At 43.9% G+C, this 6,000-nt stretch overlaps 1 long non-coding RNA gene across 1 annotated transcript in view; it reads right to left on the minus strand.

The window, feature by feature from the left end:
• LOC134345020 (uncharacterized) overlaps positions 1-5,682 on the minus strand; it is a 50,246-nt gene extending 44,564 nt beyond the window's left edge. The window contains exon 1 of the long non-coding RNA XR_010017594.1: positions 5,581-5,682. This is a non-coding gene — a long non-coding RNA (uncharacterized LOC134345020). The remainder of the gene's footprint in view (positions 1-5,580) is intronic.
• Positions 5,683-6,000: the final 318 nt, after the last annotated feature.

Raw genomic sequence — 6,000 nt, forward strand, 5'->3', positions numbered from 1 at the left:
TTAGGGTGGTATCATCTGCATATTTTATATTGTTGATGTTAACACCTCCAGTTTTTATCCCATCTAGGTCTTCTGTTTCTCTGAGAATCATTTCACTATAGATATTAAACAATTCTGGTGAGGCAACGCATCCCTGTCTAACTCCTCTTTGAATTTTAATCCAGCTGCTTACAGGGACAATGGTGGATGTTTTGAAGCAGGAGGGCACTCTACTCTGGGAGAGGGAGAGATTAAAAATGTCTGTAAACACACCAGCCAGTTGTGCTGCGCAGATCCTGAGTACTCGCCCTGGGATGCTGTCTGGTCTCGCGGTCCTGTGACTGTCCACTTGTTGGAAACATCAGCGTACCTCAGCGTCAGAGATGACCAGCTTGCAGGTTGAAGCGGTGGCTTTCCTCGGAGGCTCTGAGTTAGCGACATCGAACTGAGCATAAAAGCAATTGAGCTCATCTGGGAGAGAGGCTGCGATGTTGACAGCACCACAACGCTTGGCTTTGAAGTCTGCGATGGTACGCAGCCCTCATCACAAGTCACATGTGCTATTCGTTGTGAATCTTGACTCAAGCTTGTCCCTGTATTGTTGTTTCACAGACTTGATAGCTTTGCGTTGATCATAGCTGCTTTTCTTGAGCTCTAGTTGATCGTCAATGATGTAAGCTCGATGCCGCGCTGTAAGTGCTGCTCACGCGGAACTATTGATCCAGGGGCTCTGGTTCGGGAAGACCCTGACCGACTTCTGGGGGACAACATTGTCAATGCGCTTCCAGATGAAGCACACGATTCCATCAGTGAACTTGGAGACATCCTCATCATGGAAGACATTCCAGTTGACGTCATGAAAGCAGTCCTGCAGCATGGAGGCCGATTGGTTGGAACAACAGTGGACGGTTTTAACTATGGCTGCCTCTTGTTTCAGCCCATCCACTTCAAGGTTTGATGTGTTGTGCATTCAGAGATGTTCTTCTGCCCACACTGTTGTAACACGTGGTTATTTCAGTTACTGTCAGCTTGAACCAGTCTGGCCTCTCTCATTAACAAGGTGTTTTCACCCACAGAACTGCCACTCACTGGATATGTTCTATTTTTTCTGTAAACTCTAGAGCAGGGGTTCCCAACCTCTTTTATGCCATGGACCGATACCATTAACAAAGGAGTCTGTGGACCCCAGGTTGGGAACTCCTGCTCCAGAGGTTGTTGTGAGTGAAAGCCCCAGGAAATCAGCAGTTTCTGAGATACTTAATCCACCCCATCTGGCACAATCATTCCACAATCAATATCATTTAGATCACATTTCTTCCCCATTCTGATATCTGGTCTGAACAACAACTGGAACTCTTGACCATGTCTGTGTGCTTTGATGCATTGAGTTGCTGCCTCGTGATTGGTTGATTAGATATTTGCATTAATGAACAGGTGTACAGGTGTCTCTAATAACGTGGCCACTGTGTACAGTGCCTATAAAAAGTATTCACCCCTATGTTTTACTGTTTTACAACATTGAATCACAGTCGATTTGACACTGATCAACAGAAAAAGACTCCAAACAGGAGAAAAAAGGACTGGGCAGTCCATTCTGAGAGAAAAACCAAGAGAAGAGAGAATCTCTGATCAAATCCAAGGTTCTGAAAACATAGCTGGAAGAGAATCAATACAAAAATCAGATCATATGAAAATATTGAATAAAAGGTCGCCAGAGTTCTTCAAATTTAAAGGATATATCCAATGTCCGACTTCTTATTTTCTCTCGACTTAAACAGGACATGATAGAGGAAAGCCAATAAAAAGCTGTAGGAGGGTTAGGATGGACTTCCCAGATCTTTTTTTTCTGTTTAGAAGAGTGTTATTTTTACATATATAAATTTCTAATAGTCCTTCCTTTCTTCATAAATTGATAAGAGGAGAATGAATTACATTCTTTTTTCTGTATTATACATTCTATATCAAATTTTTACTTTGTAGATCAACACTATGTGTGATTCTGATATTGTTTATTTTACCTTCTGTTTGTACTGTTACTGACATATATACCAGAGATATTTTCCTCGTTTGTATACACACTTTTTTTAAATCAATAAAAAGATTGAAAAAAGAAAGAACAACAGAAAAAGACTCGTTTGCGTTAAAGCAAAAACATCTCTCCAAAGTGATCTAAATTAATTACAAATATAAAACAAAAAATAATTGATTGCATAAGTGTTCCCCCCCTTTAGTATGACACAACAAATCATCACTGGTGCAGCCAATTGGTTTTAGAAGTCACATAATTAGTTAAATGGAGATCACCTGTGTGCAGTCATGGTGTTTCAATTGATTGTAGTAAAAATACACCTGTATCTGGAATTCCAACTGTTGGTGAGTCAGTATCCTGGTAAAAACTACACCATGAAGATAAAAAAAACACTCCAAGCAACTCTGCAAAAAAGGTATGGAAAAGCACAAGTCAGGAGATGGATACAAGAAGATTTCCAAGTCACTGAATATCCCTTGGAGTGCAGTTAAGTCAATCATCAAGGAATGGAAAGAATATGGCACAGCTGTAAATCTGCCTAGAGCAGGCTGTCCTCAAAAACTGAGTGTGTGTGCAAGAAGGGAACTAGTGAGGGAGGCCACCAAGAGACCTATGACAACTCTGGTGGAGTTACAAGCTTCAGTGGCTGAGATGGGAGAGACTGCGCATACAACAACTGTTGCCCGGGTGCTTCACCAGTCGCAGCTTCATGGGAGAATGGCAAAGAGAAAGCCACTGTTGGAAAAAAAACTCACATGAAATCTCAACTAGTTTGCCAGTAGGCATATGGGAGACTCTGAAGTCAACTGAAAGGAGGTTGCATAGTTTGATGAAAGCAAAATTGAGCTTTTTGGCCAGCAGACTAAATGCTATGTTTGGCATAAGCAAATCACCACACATCATCAAAAACACAGCATCCCTATCGTGAAGCATGGTGGTGCCTGCATCATGCTGTGGGGATGCTTCACTGCAGCAGACCCTGGAAGGCTAGTGCAGGTAGAGGGTAAAATGAATGCAGCAAAATACAAGCAATCCTGGAGGAAAACCTGATGAAATCTGCAAGAGAACTGCAACTTGGGAAAAGATTTGTTTTCCAATGAGATAAAGACCCCAAGCATAAAGCCAAAGCTCCTTTTAAGGAATGGCTTAAAAACAATGAAGTTAATGTCCTGGAGTGGTCAAGTCAGAGTCCAGATCTCAATCCAATTGACAGCTTGTGGCTGAGCTTGAAAACAGCTGTTCACTCATGATCCCCATGCAATCTGACAGAGCTTGAGCAGGTTTGTAAAGAAGAATGGGGAAAAATTGCAGTGTCTAGATATGCAAACCTGATAGAGACCTATCCACACAGACTCAAGGCTGTAATTGCTGCCAAAGGTGCATCTACTAAATACTGACTTGAAGAGGTTGAGTAGCTGTGCAATCAGTTTGTGTCTTTTTTCTGTAATTAATTTAGATCACTTTGTCGAGATCTGTTTTCACTTTGACTCAAAAGAGTCTTTTTCTGTTGGTCAGTGTCAAAAAAAGCCAAATTAAATACACTGATTCAATGTTGTTAAACAATAAAACTTCCCGGGGGGGTGGGTGGTGATGAATACATTTTATAGGCACTGTAAATTGCTAAGGTTACAGTGGCTGTATAACACATTGGTGCCACTATAAGCAGTGGGCAGACAAGAGTCTGTAGTTACTGGAAGACCAATGATGGGCGAATCCTATGGTCAATACTGAAGGTCAAAGCCGAGGTCAAAGACCAAAGCCAGTGAGTCTGAAAATCAAAGTTCAAAGTACATACTGCATATGTCACCATTCACTTTCTTGCAAGCATTCAAGAAAATAAAGAAATACGATAGAATTTATGCAAAACTTTCAATAACTAAGACTGGCAAATATCCAGTGTACAAAGGAGAACAAATCATGCAAATAATAGATTTTTTTTTAAATGTCAGAGACCTGATGGTCGGGAACCCAGGATAGAAATGACGAGAATTCAGAGATCCAGTCTCTGCGAGTTCAGGCCTGGGACTGCAGGTTGACAACCCGGAGGTGGCCTGCCCTGGGGGTAGAGGCTTGTCTGTGTGTTTGAGTGGGAGGATGGAAAGGGATGTTTTACTGTGGTGTTGTCCTGCTAAACGTTGTGGATATGTTGGTGCAGAAATGCGTGGCAACGCTTGCTGGCTGCCCCCAGCACTTCCTTAGATTGTGTTGGTTGTAACGCAAACAACGCATTTCACTGTAAGCTTCGATGTAGGTGCAGTACCGTGCAGAAGTCTCAAACACAGTTACATCGCTCGGGTGCCTAAGGCTTCTGCAGAGTACCGTACTTGTCAATGTGACGTGGAGTGGACAGCGAGTTCGTAAATCTGGCGGGAGCAAAAGATGTTGGGAATGGTGAGGGTGGAGTGCCGTGGGAGGGGTGAGGGACAGGTGGTAGAGGAGTGCTGGGGTGGACATGGCGTGGGTGCAGTCACACCCAGCTCTGACACCAGGCAAGGTCATTTGATTCCAAACAACTGGTTCAATGATCATTACAGAATGTCTCTCTGGTGCTTGCCGCTCCCTCCCCTCTCCCTGCCCCCTTCCCACTCTCAGTGCACAATAGAGACCCAGATCAGAATCAGGTTTATCATCACTCACATATGTCATGAAATTTGTTTTTTTTCTCCCCAACAGCAGTACAATGCAAAACATAAATTTACTACAGTACTGTGTAAAAGTCTTAGACATCCTAGCTATATATATGTACCCAAGACTTTTGCACAGTACTGTATTCAAAGTTCAAATTTATTATCGAAGTATGGATATCTTGAGATTCATCTTCTTGCACTCACAAAACAAAGAAACACATCACAATTCATTAACACACACACACACACCACGTATCTCATATTGTGCAAACAGTAGAAAGAGACGAACACACGGAACATGAACTGAGAGTGAGTCTGTGGCCACGGAGTCCGTTCAGCGAGTCCAGGTGAGTGAAGCCCGTCCAGGGGCCTAAAGGCTGTAGGGCAACAACTGATCCCAAACTTGGTGGCATGGGACCCAATTGTCCTGCATTTCCCACCCAGCAGTTGTAGCAAGAAGAGAGGGAGACCAGTTAAACACCAGCAGATGGTCCATCTTCCACTCTCATCCTCAGCAAATGAAGCTGGATTGGAACCTGAAGTAGTAAACGCGTTACCGAGGGAACTCAGCAGGTCTGGCGGTATCGGGGCAGACAGACAGTCAATATCTCAGGTCAAGACCAACTGGCCCGGGGGGGGGGGGGGGGGGGAGTGTGGTTTAGCCAGTATAAAAAAGTAAGGGGAAGGATGGGGCAGGTGATGGGTGGATCCAGGTGAGGAGTGACAAGGTCAACAAGCAGATGGGGAAGGGAAGCATGGAAATAGCCTCAGAGTGTAGGGAAGCATGTGGTTATGCACTTCAGAATTAGCAATGAAGGCACAAACTTTTCTAAACACAGAGCAAATGCAGCAGTCAGAGTTGTGGAGGGATTCAGGAGTACTCATGTAGAATCCCCCGCAAGTCCATCACCGCTACTGGGGCATAGGCCACCGACAGCAGCTCACCATCATTCTCTGTCCTGCGCCAGTCTTTCATGCTGTCTCCATGTGTAATCCATCCTCCATCTTCCAGGTGAAGATCCTTCCTCTCCCAGAGATGAGGGCTTGGAGTTTCTGTTGGTGTTTGTGTAGCATTAGGTTTTTATGGGATGGAGATGCTAGCCCCATGCCCAACCCTTCTCCCTTCACAGCCAGGCTTGAGGCCATCCAGATTCCCCATTCCTCAGGTTAATTTGCAGGTTGAGTCAGTGGTGAGAAAGGTAAATGCAATGTTAACATTTATTTCCAGGGGACCAGAATGTAAACGAAACAACAGAATGCAGAGGCTTTGTAAACACATTGCTCAGAGCAGATTTGGAGCACTGAGAGTAGTTTTGGGTACCTTATCCCAGAAAGGATCTGGTAAAATTGGAATGGACCCAGAGG

Source organism: Mobula hypostoma, chromosome 4 (genome assembly GCF_963921235.1).
Source record: "Mobula hypostoma chromosome 4, sMobHyp1.1, whole genome shotgun sequence".
NCBI classification, from domain to species: domain Eukaryota; kingdom Metazoa; phylum Chordata; class Chondrichthyes; order Myliobatiformes; family Myliobatidae; genus Mobula; species Mobula hypostoma.